Raw genomic sequence first — 16,652 nt, 5'->3', positions numbered from 1 at the left:
TCCTATCCACAGCCTGCCAGACCTGTCACCGCTCAGACTTCAAATCGCCAGCTTTCCATACCGTCAAGAGATGACTGTGTAGAGATGACGGATCTAGTCTCACTATGCTTGGCTCTTTCACCTTCTCAAGCCTTGCCCGACATACACCTGCAGAGTGTTTCAGAAGAGAACGAGCAAAAGGCTTTCGACCGTGCTCGTAACACGCAAGGCACCCCGCGGCCTGATCATTACGCAGTGCGAATGTTCATGATGCTTATTGGCTTTCCGACCTTCCAACAGTGGGTTCACAAAGTAAACTGGAGCGGCCGGGAGGGTAAAAATGCGTTGCCTCTAAACCTCAGAAATGCGTTGATTGACAGAGTTTTTGCACGGTATGGTATGGTATGGTGACTACGCGGACGACATCAGCCTGCTCTCTGACCACGTGGAGCAGGCACAGGAACTCCTGTGCAGAGTGGAGACGGAGTGCGCCAAGGTTGGCCTTAGGCTAAATGCCAAGAAAACCGAGGTCATAATGTATAACATCCTCCCGGATCATCCACCTCTAAAAACAACAGGAGGCTCTGCTCTAAAGGAAGTCAGTGATTTCAAGTACCTGGGCTCGTGGGTCAACTCGTCCGAGCAAGACCTTAAAGTGAGGAAGGCACTTGCGTGGAGGGCTCTGAACGGCATGACCAGTGTGTGGAAATCCAACCTCCCCCGTCAAATCAAGCTCAACTTCTTTCATGCAACAGTTGAGTCTGTCCTTTTGTATGGCAGTGAATGCTGGACCTTGAAGCCCACCCTGCAGAAGTCCCTGGATGGGTGCTACACCAGAATGATGCGTGTGGTGCTCAACATCAACAGGGATGAGCATGTCACTAATGCAAACTTGTATGGGGGGGTGCTAAAGGTGAGCGATAAAGTGGCAGTCAGGAGAATGAGGCTGGCAGGTCACTGCCAGAGACACCATGAGATGCCAACCAGCAAACTTGTACTGTGGGAACCAACACACGGGCATCGATCACGAGGACGTCCCACGTTAACCTATGTGGACGTACTCAGGAGAGATGTGGGAACAGAAAGCACCGGCGAGCTAGCCAGATGCATGGAGGATCGGGATGACTGGAAGCACCGATGGAGGGCCCGTCCGAGGACGACCTAGATAGATAGTGCAACCAGGCCAGCTGGAGGGCAGTTCATGATCGGATCAATAAACGTTTGAGGAACCCGTCATGCCCCACCTGTTACTGGACTACTACTACTGGCTGCCGCTGTGACCTCCGTTGTCCAACACAGAGGCTGGCCCAACCCTCCTCTCCACAGCCTGCCAGACCTGTCACCGCTCAGACCACACCGTCAAGAAGAGATGAAAGAGATGAGGATGGAGAACAAAGAAATGAGGATGGAGAAACACTGCACGAATATCTAAGTCGTCTCTTTTAAAACAAATAAAGCATAAACATTGGCAAGGTGTATTCATCCACAATCTATAGCTCAACATGAAACAATTTGCAATTCATCGTAAAATAAATGGGCTAATGTTGTAGTTCGTTACCTAGCTAGCATAACCCACTGCTATATTCGTGCTCTTTCATCATTACGTGTATTCATTTTGTTCTTCCTATATGAGGGGAGCCCAGTCTGTCTCTTCATCATCATTACTGTATTAATTAACTTCATTACTGTATTAATTTGGTTCTTCCTATATGAGGGGAGCCCAGTCTGTTGCGACACACAGCTGACGCTTTTGTGCATTATTGTGTCAGATGTGAAACCAAGCAACTGCACACCAAACCTAACATTTGTACATCTGATGTGTGTCACACAGATTGCCAGTAAATGAGCCTGAGACCCAGTACTGCCCCCTGGTGTTAATGCCCATTTAGACAACATATGATGGCTTAGAGTAGACGACAGACTACAGCAATTTGCAATGGGCCTGGTCTACAAGATACACTACACCACTAAGATACCCATGTAGCCTACATGTCGACTAAAGACTCACTTCTTCAACCATTATCTGAAATGATAAAAAAAAAAAAAACGAACCCTGACTAACCTTACTGTCATGCACTTGTCCTAATAAACTAACCTACACTGTAACATGCAACACTTTGATGAACATTGTTACTCAGCTGATAGAGTTGTACCCTTCTTGCTGTCTTGTCGTACAGAACTTGTAAGTCGCTTTGGATAAAAGCGTCAGCTAAATGACTAAATGTAAATGTAAATACTTCCCAAAGGTCAGTGAATACCACGACCACAACACCAGAGGGAGTTCCACAAATCATGTTCAACCCAGATTCGGCTCAAACAAGGGACTAAACACGTTTAGCAATTATGCCACAACACTAGACAACATGCTGTCATTCTCTAGTTGACTGAGCTCTTCATACAAGGACTAACACTAGACAACATGCTGTCATTCTCTAGTTGACTGAGCGCTTCATTCAAGGACTAACACTAGACAACAAGTAAAATGAACACAACACTCTTAACTTACCATCTTTAGATAATAAAGTACTCAATAATAAAGTACTCAACCTCTACTGTCTAACTATGAATGAACACAACACTAACTAAAAATATATATTCACTGTAAAGGGGCAGTTCACCATAAAACAATGTTGATTTATTTTGCACATAATCTCAAACAGTTTTGCACACATTCATGTAATTTGACAAGTTATTGAGGGTAAATAAGTTTGAATATTGCCACTAGTGATGTCATCTGGGACATTGAATCAATATGTTGTGTAAATTACAGCTCCATGAAATGATAAGGTAACAGTTCCCTATAAGACAAGGTATTTCCGCCTACCTCCGGTCAATGGTCTCTAACTACACACCCTCAAGACCCCTACGCCCTGCATCTTCTGGCCGTCTTAGACCTACTCCTATCCGAGCTCTCGGAGGGTCATCGGAGAGAAGTCGCCTATTCTCGGTCCTTTCCCCACAATGGTGGAACGAACTTCCCACCACAGTTAGGACAGCCGAAACCCGTCCAATCTTTCGCCGTCGACTAAAGACACACTTCTTCAATCATTATCTGAAATGAAATAAAAATAAACTCTAACCCTAACTAACCTCACTGTCATGCACTTGTCCTAATATACGAACCTACACTGTAGCACTCAACACTTTGATGAACATTGTTACTCAGCTGATAGAGTTGTACCCTTCCTGCTGTCTTGTTGTACAAAACGTATAAGTCACTTTGGATAAAAGCGTCAGCTAAATGACAAAATGTAAATGTATTGCTATTTACTTTACCATCTACATCATTGCATGCTGTAATGAACACAACACAAGGATTCAATGTCCCTGATGACATCACTGGTGGTGGCCATATATATTTACACTCAATAACTATCAAACTAAATTAATGTGTGCAAAACTGTTTAGAGTTTTTGGACGTGTGTGAGATTATGTGCAAAATATATTCGCGTTGTTTTTTGGTGAAGTGCTCCTTTAAAACAGAGTTACAAGGTTCTTGTAATTCGATTACAGGGTGGACTCCTTCCAGCAGGTAAAGTGGATATGTTAGTCGCCCACTAGATGGCGCCCTCCACCACTAAGTAGGAGAAAAGACAATGTCATCCACTCCATCCATTGACCCAAATTAGCATTTTGCTTTTACTTCACTGAAGGAATGTGGAAAAGCGGGCGTGGCGCTTGGATATGATTATTTTATGTGACGATGATTTAGACGGATGGATTCACGCGCACTGGTCTAGAATCAGTTTTGGCCCAGCGACATGATGAATACGATTGGCCACAGGGATCCCAGATGGATCAGCCCATTCTGTGAGAATCACACAGACTCTCGGTCGATCTGTGTGGATGCAGAGTATTTACAGGTGCATCCAGTTTTATTTACATTTATATTCAATGTTAGGATGGCCAAGAGGTGGAGAGGCTGAGTCACGTAGTAAAGGTTGCTAGTTCAATCCCTGGTGTTGACAGTATGTATTCCAGTTGGAACTGAAGGGCTGCCAGTATTACTTCTACTGCCCACCATCTCTGCCAACATGCTCTTGAGACAGGCACTGAACCCATAAACTGCTCTGCATTACAGGCGACCTCTGACCTCTCTGGAAAAAATGCATATTGATTAATTGATTGATTGAAAACTTTATTAACATTGCAGAATGGGTACAGTACAGTACAGCTCAATACATACAATTGTTAAGGGGATGCAGACCAGAGAAAGACTTTGGTCTTGTTTACATCAGGGTCCCCAATTTTCAATTCATCATAACATATATGACATACACGATATACAGATAGGCAGTACTGTTACATCTATACATTTATGACATACCAGATTTGCAAATACAGTACTGTTTGTGATACAAAAAGAGTCTAGAAAAGAGAGTATATACATTTGACATAGAAACTACATTGGAGGAGGTTGGGTAGGTGGGGTGGGGTTGGGTAGGAGGGGTGGGTGGGGGACACTGTACAACTGTACAAGCAAAACTGTACATTAGAATATTGACAAAACCATACTTGGTCATTTACTGTACATTGGAGGGGGTTGGGTTAGGACATTTACAGGGGCCAGTTTCGAATTGCAGTCTCCCGTAGGTGTTCTTTGAGAGTGGTTTTGAAAGTGGGTAGTGATTCACATTCCTTTACAGCTGTGGGTAGGGCGTTCCACACAGCGAAACGTGTTTAGTCCCTTGTTTGAGCCGAATCTGGGTTTAACATGATTTGTGGAGCTCCCTCTGGTGTTGTGATCGTGGCATTCACTGACCTTTGGGAAGTATTTTGACATGTACATGGGTACCTTGGTCGTGTAGTGTATCTTGTAGACCAGGCCCATTGCAAGTTGCTGTACTCTGTCGTCTACTCTAAGCCATCCTAGGTTGTCAAAGTGGGCAGGGGTGAGGTGGGCTCTGTACATTGGAGGTGGGGGGGGGGGGGGTTGGGTAGGGGACACTGTACACTGTACATTGGAATACAGACAAAGCCATACTTGGTAATTTATTGTACAACTGGGTTAGGACATTTGTAGGGGCCAGTTTCGAATTGCAGTCTCCCGTAGGTGTTCTTTGAGAGTGTTTTTGAAAGTGGGTAGTGATTCACATTCCTTTACAGCTTTGGGTAGGGCGTTCCACATTGATGTGGCATAATTGCGAAACGTGTTTAGTCCCTTGTTTGAGCCGAATCTGGGTTTAACATGATTTGTGGAGCTCCCTCTGGTGTTGTGATCGTGGTATTCACTGACCTTTGGGAAGTACATGGGTACCTTGGTCGTGTAGTGTATCTTGTAGACCAGGCCCATTGCAAGTTGCTGTACTCTGTCTTCTATTCTAAGCCATCCTAGGATGTCAAAGTGGGCAGGGGTGAGGTGAGTTCTAGGAGTCAGGTCAAGCAGTAGTCTGACTAGTTTGTTTTGAGATGTTTGTAATTTGGTTTTTAGTGCCTTTGAGGTGCTTTGGTACCATGAGGTGCAAGCATAGTCGTAGTACCCTTGAATGAGTGCTCCTGCCAGAGTCTTCAGGGTATTCTTGTTTACCAGAGAGGAGATCCGGTACAAGAATCGAGTTCGTTGGTTGACTTTTTTTTATTACATTGGATGCCATTTTGTCACAGGAAAGATTAGCCTCTAGGATGGAACCCAGGTAGGTAATTTCGTCTTTCCTTGTGACAATATTGTCACCCACTGTAACTGAGAAGCCGTCGGTCTTGCTGAGTTTGTTATTTGAACCGAAGAGAATGGACTCTGTTTTGCCCATGTGTAATGATAGTTTGTTATCGGCGAGCCATATGCAGATTTTGCCTAGTTCCGAGCTGAGGGTTTTCTCAACCTGTAACTTGTTCTTGTCAGAGACCAGCAGGGCTGAGTCGTCCGCAAACAGGAACAAGTTGCAGTCACAAGCTGACGACATGTCATTTGCATAAATTAGGAACAGTAGCGGTCCTAGTATGCTTCCTTGTGGAACACCACAGCTCACTGTGAGGGGGGGGGGGGGGGATAGGGTACCGTTTACCTCCACCATCTGTTCCCTCCCCTCAAGGTAGGATTGCATCCAGCTCACTGATAGACTATCAAAACCACTTGCTTTTAGCTTGTCAATCAGAATGGAGTGATTGACAGTGTCGAAGGCTTTTTGTAGGTCCAGCATGACCATGCCGCAGTATTTGCCTGCGTCCACCTCTTGTTTGATGTAATGGCATCCAATGTAATAAAAAAAGTCAACCAACGAACTCGATTCTTGTACCGGATCTCCTCTCTGGTAAACAAGAATACCCTGAAGACTCTGGCAGGAACACTCATTCAGGGGTACTACGACTATGCTTGCACCTCATGGTACCAAAGCACCTCAAAGGCGCTAAAAACAAAATTACAAACATCTCAAAACAAACTGGTCAGACTACTGCTTGACCTTACTCCTAGAACCCACCTCACCCCTGCCCACTTTGACAACCTAGGATGGCTTAGAGTAGACGACAGAGTACAGCAACTTGCAATGGGCCTGGTCTACAAGATACACTACACGACCAAGGTACCCATGTACATGTCAAAATACTTCCCAAAGGTCAGTGAATACCACGATCACAACACCAGAGGGAGCTCCACAAATCATGTTAAACCCAGATTCGGCTCAAATAAGGGACTAAACACGTTTCGCAATTATGCCACATCAATGTGGAACGCCCTACCCAAAGCTGTAAAGGAATGTGGATCACTACCCACTTTCAAAACCTCTCTCAAGGGACACCTACGGGAGACTGCAATTCAAAACTGGCCCCTGTAAATATCCTAACCCAACCCCCTCCAATGTACAGTCATTTACCTAGTATGGTTTTGTCAATAGTCCAATGTACAATTTTGTTTGTTTGTACAGTGTCTCCTCCCCCCCCCCCTCAATGTACAGTTTTGCTTGTTTATACAGTGTGTCTCCCCCCCCCCCAACCACCTCCAATGTAAATGACCCAGTATGGTTGTCAATATCCCAATGTACCCAACCTCCTCCAATGTACAGTTTCTACGTCAAATGTATATACTCCCTTTTCTTGACTCCTTCTGTATCACAAACAGTACTGTATTTGCAAATCTGGTATGTCATAAATGTATAGATGTAGCAGTACGGACTATCTGTATGTCATGTATGTCATATATGTCCTGATGAATTGAAAATGGGGGACCCTGATGTAAACAAGACGAAAGTCTTTCTCTGGTCTGCACCCCCTTAAAAATTGTGTGTATTGAGCTGTACTGTATTGTACCCATTCTGCAATCTGTTAATAAAGTGTTCAATCAATCAATCAATCAATCAATCAATCAATCAATCAATCAATCAATCAATCAATCAATCAATCAATCAATCAATCAATCAATCTTCCAATACGGTAGGTGGCGCTGTCGCGAAAAATCGATGGCCTCCGGTTTAAAAGAACCGGAGCGTTCCTGAACCGTTGAACGTCACATCAGTATCCTCGCTTCCTGCAGTGAGTCTGGTCCTGCTGCTGCTGCTGCTGCTCCTCTGTCCTGCTCATCATGTCCTCTAGTGGGACTGACATCTGAGCCCCGTCCTCCTGGTGATGGAGGCTCGCCAGGCAGTGAGTGAAATGTGTTTTCTAGCTGCATGTCTTCAGTGTTTGAGGGGAGTTCTCCTCTTACGGTGTTGTTAGCAGCAGTGGTGGTTGATGTTGGCCTAGTTAGCATAGCCAGCCATTAGCTCTCTCTCTCTCTCTCGTTTGGTTTATTTGTTTTCGGTCTTGCTCCACGTTCATTCCAATAGTTATTTTCGTTTCTGTTAAGTCGTTTTTCCTTCTGTAGCTGGAGCTAGTATCTTCTTAGCTGCTACCTCTGTATCTGGGGCTAGTGTTACTGTGTTAGCTTAGCTTGAGGTAGTGTCGCCTGTAGATGTCCACAGCAGTCTTTACAGGGGGACACTGGTCTGTAGATGTCCACAGTAGTCTTTACAGGGGGACACTGGTCTGTAGATGTCCACAGCAGTCTTTACATGGGGACACTGGTCTGTAGATGTCCACAGCAGTCTTTACAGGGGGACACTGGTCTGTAGATGTCCACAGATAGTCTTTACAGGGGGACACTGGTCTGTAGATGTCCACAGTAGTCTTTACATGGGGACACTGGTCTGTAGATGTCCACAGCAGTCTTTACAGGGGGACACTGGTCTGTAGATGTAGTCCACAGTAGTCTTTACAGGGGGACACTGGTCTGTAGATGTCCACAGCAGTCTTTACAGGGGGACACTGGTCTGTAGATGTCCACAGCAGTCTTTACAGGGGGACACTGGTCTGTAGATGTCCACAGTAGTCTTTACAGGGGGACACTGGTCTGTAGATGTCCACAGCAGTCTTTACAGGGGGACACTGGTCTGTAGATGTCCACAGTAGTCTTTACAGGGGGACATATCCGTGGGGTCATGTTCACTTAAACAAGGAAACTAAAATATCATTTGACATTTTTATTTTTGAGCTCTTCCAAACAATCTATTGTTTTTAATACAAATCGACATCATGTTCACTGTAAACTTTGCCACGTTTTGATATGTTGAGCTTTAAAATGTTCACATCCTATTGTAACCGAGAGATATGAACTTGTGATCTTGCCACAGGATTGTCTAAATAAGTATATGAACCGATCTTTTTACGTTTCATTGATCCTATTAGATCATTGATCATTAGATCGATGTATCTAATAGTAGCCACTCTGCCGGACTAGGTAGGGAGGGGTTTTAGTTTGTGTGGTGTGATAACAATGTTGAAATGTAATTTAGAAGTTTAGACTTTAGTTTTACAACTGAAATACATTTTTTGTAATTGCAGTGCCAGAGGGAGTAAAGTACAGAAAAAAAAGGTACCGATATCGATTCCCAGGTACTGGTACCGATATCGGTTCAAATGTGAACGGTCCCCAACCCTAGTCGTAGGTGAAGAGGTATTCAGTATGGTTCTGACACTGGGTCTGTAGTAAACAGATGAGCATCAGGTTCTGTTTAAGTAATGTAACGTGACCTGAGGCATAACAAAAAATATTGTTTGTTTCCTGTTGGTTGTCAGTTAAGGCCATGGGTAGGTAGGGAATTTATTTAATTTTTTATTCTTTCCCACGGCGACTATGGATAGGGAATTTCTTTATTTAATTAAAATGTTCACAACAACATGGATGCATGTACTCTGCCAGCATGTTTAATATCCTTAATACTAAAGGTTTGACTAAGATTTCTATGAAACTCTATTCTTAAATTCCTTTTTTTATTTAAAAAAAGAAATAATTTAAACTCATAAAATATATTTGGTCGCACCTAAATCGGCAGGGTCGGTCGGCAACCGGAAACAAACCATAATTTTTTTTAGGCCTGAGTAATGTAATGTTATTATTTGAAATAATGTAATCTTATTGAGCTCAATAGGGCGCAATAAATTACTTTGCTCTTTCGATGTCATACATCACTCTCCCTCCCAGCAGCTTTCTGTGGGGGGTAGGTGTTGAAGTAAGTAGTAGGCTGATTATTATGGTGAACTGATTTGTGTGTCGCCCTCCCAGCCACAGGTGATTTAATTTTTATTTTTTGCATACATTTTTAACAAAATAATGATGATGTAGGATAAATATAATTATTTAAAAAAAATCCTGCCTCTGAATATCATAGTCCAATCAGCAGCAGTATCTAATTTTGTTCTAGAATGAATCTCTGAATCACTGTCTGACACTCCATGGGCGACTTCTCTCTGGCTGCTGATCGCCCCTCAGTCCTCAGTGAGTCAGTGCTGGCATTTTCTTTTTCAAACACCACAACCTCCAATGCATGTCTATGGGTTGTTTTAGTGCAAGCCCTTTACGTGCTTTCGTCATACGTAACGTAAGTCATACTAGGCTGAACGCGTGGCATTAATTTGACATCACGTCCGTAATCGTGCCAACCAGGAAATAACTAACGCTAATAGTTGTTGACTTGTCGTCATCGTAAATTGATAACAATCACCAGATATTATTATTATTATTTTGTTAAATAGAGAGCATCCTGACTGGCAATATCACCTCCTGGTTTGGGAATAGCACCGCACAAGACCGTAGCAGACTACAGAGAGTGGCCCGTTCAGCCGAACGCACAATTGGAGGGGGGCTTCTCACTCTCCAGAACATTTACAACAAGCGGTGCATGGGTAAGGCTAAGAGAATTATCAAAGACTCCAGCCACCCAAACAACTGCCAATTTGAACTGCTGCGGTCAGGCAAGCGATACCGGAGTCTCATGGCAAGCACAGAAAGACTCAGAAGAAGCTTCTATCCCCAGGCCATCAGGATGCCAGTTACGGGTTGTCTTTTCCCTTTATTTTCTTCTGAGTGCTTAGATTAGATTCACGTCATTGTCATTACACAGTACAAGACAGTGCTACGATTATGAAATTTTGTACGTCCAACCAGGATGTGACGATCAACAATCAGTTGCAATAAAACACATGTAAATAAATCTGTAAAGTAAAGTGCAATGGTTGGCACAATGTGCGATGGTGAGTGTAACTGAGGGGTACAATTCCCTGACTGTATTACTAGATATGATACTTACTACCACTACCTTTGTACTTAATATTCGGCCACCCAGTACACGGCATAAATATATTATCATGAACACTCTCACGTAGATGAAACGGATCCAACACAAATGTACGAATTAGAAACAGGTCTTTATTTCCTACACAGCGATGGTGTGTAGAATAAGCACTTAATCACTTAATTACATTTATGAATTGAAATAGTATGCACTTTTATGGCAAGGAGTATTCGTCGGTATATCAATAGATAATGTCCAATCTCTGAAGGCGCAGGTGGTAAATATACGACCTGGAATAGTTAAGGAATAACAGCAATGATACTTTAATGATTATAGGCTGGATACACTAGAGGGGGTTAATCCGGTCGCTTGTAAGCCGACAGGAGTAGGAGGGGGGGGGGGGTAGAATCCAGCTGCCTCGTCCGGCCAAGGGTATCCCAGGTGAACCCACTGTAGTGCCGTTCAATGCGCCGGCGATCCTTGGACCACAGATGAAAGCAGGTGGACTCTTTGTGGGCCGGCTCTCTCCGGTCCACGGGGGAGAGATGTGGAGAGACCTCGTCTTGCAGAGCGTCTCCTCACCTTGCGTCCTCTCCAGGGGGGGGGGTTCCAACACACGGTAGTGTCGGGGGTCTTTATCCATAGAATAATCAAAGTATCCAAAGCATAATCCGTGCCTGGGAAGGCGGGCTGTCGTCGGTAGAATAATCCGGTATACAGGTCCACTCGCTCGTCGGCTCTGGGGCTCCTCGGGTGCAGCTTCACATAGGGTCAACCACCCTGGGTAAGCAGCCAGTTCTCTGCCCGAAACGATGGGGTACTGACTACGGTAGTATTCTCACCGCACGAAGCACTATATATTAACAGACTATTATTAGCTTAATAGACTACGTCCAACTCGACGATATAGTGCCAAATATGACTATTCAAATATTAATATACACAATGTCTCAATACCGATGGTAGGCCGAACTTGGCCTTACTCCCACACGTGGCATCGCGGGGAGGCTTTACGTCTGTGACTCTATTGGAGGGTAAGAAACTGGACTGAAAAGAAAGTCCTACTTTAGTAGCGCAGTATATATACGCACTATGAACAAATAGTCCCATTAGTGGTGCGGTAGCCAAATTCCTACGCGGAACTAGGACTTGTTCGTACATGTCGAGCGGTACGTTTGAACTGGGTCTGAGGGGTATGGCAGCCTGGCACCAAGGTCTCGACCAATAGTAGAATGGAGACTATTATGGGATGTTCAGTAGGCTAGAATGGATATTCAATGCATATTGTACAAGGAATATACAAGGGATATCAGGGAATATTAGAGAATATACAAATACAATTAAATATATATATATAAATAAATATATATATTCGGTTTAATCTGGCCCTTCACAACAGTGAGGATAAAATAAATAATAATTTTTAAATAAAAATCTACATTTGGGCTATATACACAGGTATACAGTGAGGTGCAGTGGGCTAAGTAGTGTTTTAGTAGTAGTGTAGTCTGACAGCTAAGGGGAAGAAACTATTTGTGGTCCTGTTGGTTCTGCCTGAGAGGCTGCGAGTACCCCGCAGGCGGGTGAACAGTTGGGGTGAGAAGCGTCTCTGATGATGTTCTGTGCTCTCCATGAGAACCGCTTCTTGTAGACTGATGAGATGGGGGGGCGGGGGGGGAGGTCTTGTGACGTGAATGCATAGGGGAATAGGAGCGAGTGTTTTAATGCAACTGATCTCCATTTTGATGCAAATACATCAGAATCCATTTAGAAATGAGATCGCATAGATCATGATGTATGAATCGAGATCGTGTTTTTATCGTGCAGCCCTATTTGCATAGAATTGAATATTTCAAAATGCTTTACTAGTATCCTCAGGTCACATGGGTAGTTGCCTCTTTGACACCACCTACTGAATAGCGAGAGTAGGAGATGAGCCATGAAGTTTATTTATGTCTATAAATGCTGTGTAGTGTGGATGCCTACTGTACATGAGTAGGGTGAGTAACCTACATGCCATTACTGCTTATCTATTGACTCATTATAGCTACTTTATTATCTTGAAATAATATAACTGCGAACGGGTGCTATTTGCAGATTTTAGCTCTGTGTTTGATACTGTTCACCCTCACCTGCTTGTCCAGAAGCTTATGGGGATAAACCCTGGCCTGAATAATCAAATGGTTCTATTCTCTTCGTTCTTACCAACAGGACACGACAAGTCAAGGTGAATGACACACTCTCTGAGGTCAAATTCTGCAGCACCGAGGTGCCTCAAGGTGCGGTGAGCTCCCCTCTCCTATTTACACTGTACACCAATGAGTGTAGCAGCAGTCAGCCTAACAATCATGTCCTGACATTTTCAGACACTTAGGGTGTTTTCACACCTGTAGTTTGTTTGCTTTGTTCCGATTCAGGGAGACACGGGGACTATAATGATACAATGTTGCACTTGTCCTTTAGTTCGTTTGTGTTCACACGGCTGTGTTAATAGCGGACCAAAACAAATGCACGCGCGAGCAAACTGTCACTCATTGGTCAGATTTTGGGGTGTGTGTCGTCCCCCCCCCCCCCCCCCCCCCCCTAACCCTGACTTTACTGATGAGAGAGAGAGAGAGAGAGAGAGAGAGAGAGAGAGACCCGCACGGTGCTGCTGTTGCAGCGTCACTACAGACCCCGGCTCTTCTCTCCTGCGCGGCAGTGGGGACACAGCTGACTGACACCCGGCAACACAAACACCATTTCAGGGTCTGCTCTGCTTGTTGTATCTCCGCTGTAACAACGTGCTGCAGCAGCAGCAGCGCGACACTGTTCGACAGACCTTTCAAAGCCCCTTTCCCTCATTCGGTCACTAAACTGTCTGTACACTTCAGTGTACTTGTGTTCTCCAGCAGCATCTGACGAATGTGATCGTCTGCCCAAATATCAACGACGCAGTGTACCTCATCGCTGCTCCACGTTGACCCACGACATATTATTATTATTATTGTGTCGGTTTGTTAAGTCGATTGCATTCTCACAGCGTACGAGTCGCGTCGGGTTCGTTTGGAAGTGCGCCGAGATCACCCTCTCTAGGTGGTCTCGGCCCGCTTGTTTTGTTCCGCAACAGAATGTGATTGTTTTGTTCCGCAACAGAATGTGATTGCTGTGTTCATATATGCCCAACTGAACCGAAATAGGGGGGAAACGCTCCAGGTTTCGGATCAACAGCTCCAAACGAGCCAGGTGTGAAAACGCCCTTATTCTAAGCCTATTGAAGGCTGGCGACTGATGATCTATGACCCCAGAGAAGTGAGAGTACATGACCCTGTGGTAATTGGTAGGGCTGTACCGAATGCTTCGAAGCTTCGATCATAATGTTGACTTTTGGGGGGGAAACTAATTTTATCTTTTTTTTTTCTTCTGTCTATTCAATCTGTTTAAACCAACGGGGGTTTTCTTCACAGTTGCAGATTAGGCTACACTAATATTATAATTAGGGCTGTCAGTTTATCGCGTTAATTAGATTAATTAATTACACAGCAAATTATCGCGTTATGAAAATTTACTCAAAATGTATTACAAAAAAAAAATATCCTTATTTTTTTTATAACTTTATTTTTTAATCTCATTCATTCCATAAGAACATAGAATACACATTTACAGATTTTTTTTTTATATGGTCCATTTGCATGTTCTTGGTATCTGATTCTAGGGACATCTATAATGGATCTCAGGGAATGTATTACCAGTGTCAGAAATACTGTGTCTGTTACTATTCATGCTTTTATCTCAAGCCGGCTTGACTATTGTAATGCACTGTTCACTAGTCTTCCCAAAGCAACCATTGGGAAGCTTCAGCTTATCCAAAACTCTGCAGCTCGATTACTAACTCGTACAAAGAGAAGAGAACATATCACTCCAGTCCCACTCTGCACTGGCTGCCAATAACTCATGGAATTGATTTTAAGATCCTTTTCCTGACATATATATAAAGCTCTTAATGAGCAAGGCCAAAAATACATAGCAAATTCCCTAGTTAGTTATCTGCCCTCAAGAATGCTACAGTCATCCACTACAGGTTTATTAGACACACCCAGAAACCAAAAGAGGATCGGAAGTATGGCATTTGCCAACTATGCCCCAAAACTATAGAACACACTACCAACACACATCAGGAACGCCAGCTCCATACACATTTTTTAAGGAAAATTAAAAACGTACCTATACAGTCTAGCTTACAAATAGTGTACCATGCCTTAGGGAAAGCGAGTATCTTATTGAAATGTTTTTATTATTATGTGTTTTTAATTTTATGTATTGATCTTTTACTGAAATGTTATTTTACTGTGCTTTGCCTATTGCCGTACTTTTATTACTGTTGTCTTATTAATGTGATGCTTTACATATGCGTATGTTTGCACTTTGAGCTGCATGACATGTATGAAAGGTGCTTTATAAATAAATGTTTACTTACTTACTTTATAGGCTTGAGTAAATTGTAATGAACCAAATGAGAATATCAATACATTTTTTTTTTACCTTTGACTGTGAATAACACTATGCTCAAATTGACCAGACCTGAAAAATCTAAGCAAATTAATAGATGGAAGATGATTAAACAGAAGGTTTTGTAGATACAGTACTGAATTCTGCCATCCGGACACATGCAATTTGAAATATGATTATAGAATATCAGGCATAAAATGGTTATGCGATTAAAATGTGATTAATTAGATTAATTAATTACAAATCCTGTAATTAATTAGATACATTTTTTTAATCGCCTGACAGCACTAATTATACTATAAGACGTCACCATCACTTTCATACCAACCGTGCCCTTATTGGATTATTTATGTTGACGAAACTGATAAAGAAAGTTGATTTAATAAAAGAAAAAGACTAATTTAATCAGATTAATCACTTTATTCAAATTGAGGATTTAGTAAAAAAAAACTTTTAACACATTGGTCGCCAAGAACGAGTTACGCCGTTTTTGCCCGCCATGCGTTGAACGCCAAGAACGACTTATGCCGTTTTTGGGATCAATATTTCATTTTTTTTCGCCATGGCATTCATAATTCATCCAGCCAACCTCCGGACTGCAGTGGGACCCTGTATGAGATTGCAACGCCTCAATACCGCCGCCTGTTGGATGGTCGGGCGAGTTACACTCTCGCCAAAACCGGAAGTGCCGATCGGTGCGTCGAGGAAATCCCTCCGGCAGTGATATCTTGATACGTGGATCCAGACAAACACTATAGTGCATTTGGATCGCTTTCTAAACTTAATAATCAATATGATTTTGGCGTTTATTGCGCCATACAAACCGGAAATGGATCTAGGAGATCGGCGTCAAATAATTGGGATCTTTTTCCTCCAGTCTCATCGGCGAACGGTAAGAGGACTAACGTTATTTTCAGCCCCATTTCACTGCAAACCATCTGATCAATATATAATACTGATCATACTAAATAAAGCCGTTACTGACTATCAAGGAATTATAAACGACCCCCCCCTTTCCTTAACGCATGATGAAGTAGGGCTGGGCGATATGGCCTCTAAATGATATCGCGATATTTTTTGGCCATATCGCGATACACGATATATATCGCGATATTTTGACATTTCCTCTAAAGCACTTAAAAATGCTTGATTTAACCCTTTGATGCATACAGTCACGCCAATATGATGATTATAATAAGTCCCTGCAACATATGTTTGCATTATTAAACCATGAAGATGCTTTAAAAAATAATTTAATGAAAATGTACTAAGAGTAGTCTACTGACACACTAATAAAAAAGTGTATTTACATCTAAGACAATTTATATAAAAACTCTTGGGTGCCTAAGACTTTTACACAGTACTGTGTTTTCTATCCACTTTAGCCAAACACACACACATATATATATATATATATATATACACTACTGTGAGAAAATAATTATCACACACAAAGGTATAATGGCTTATAGCAGACTTAATGATTTTAGAATATTTCAGATAATGAAATTAAATGTTTATATCATCAACTATCCAGTTAGTATTTATACTGTCTGTAACGTTTGGCTACTGAATGTAGAGAGAGAGAGAGAGAGAGGGGGCGAGAATGAACAAGAGAGCCAGCCCCCCCCCCCCCCCCCTCGG

Source organism: Notolepis coatsorum (genome assembly GCF_963971535.1).
Source record: "Notolepis coatsorum genome assembly, chromosome: 20".
Lineage (NCBI taxonomy): Eukaryota > Metazoa > Chordata > Actinopteri > Aulopiformes > Paralepididae > Notolepis > Notolepis coatsorum.
Note: the sequence above shows the minus strand (reverse complement) of the source record.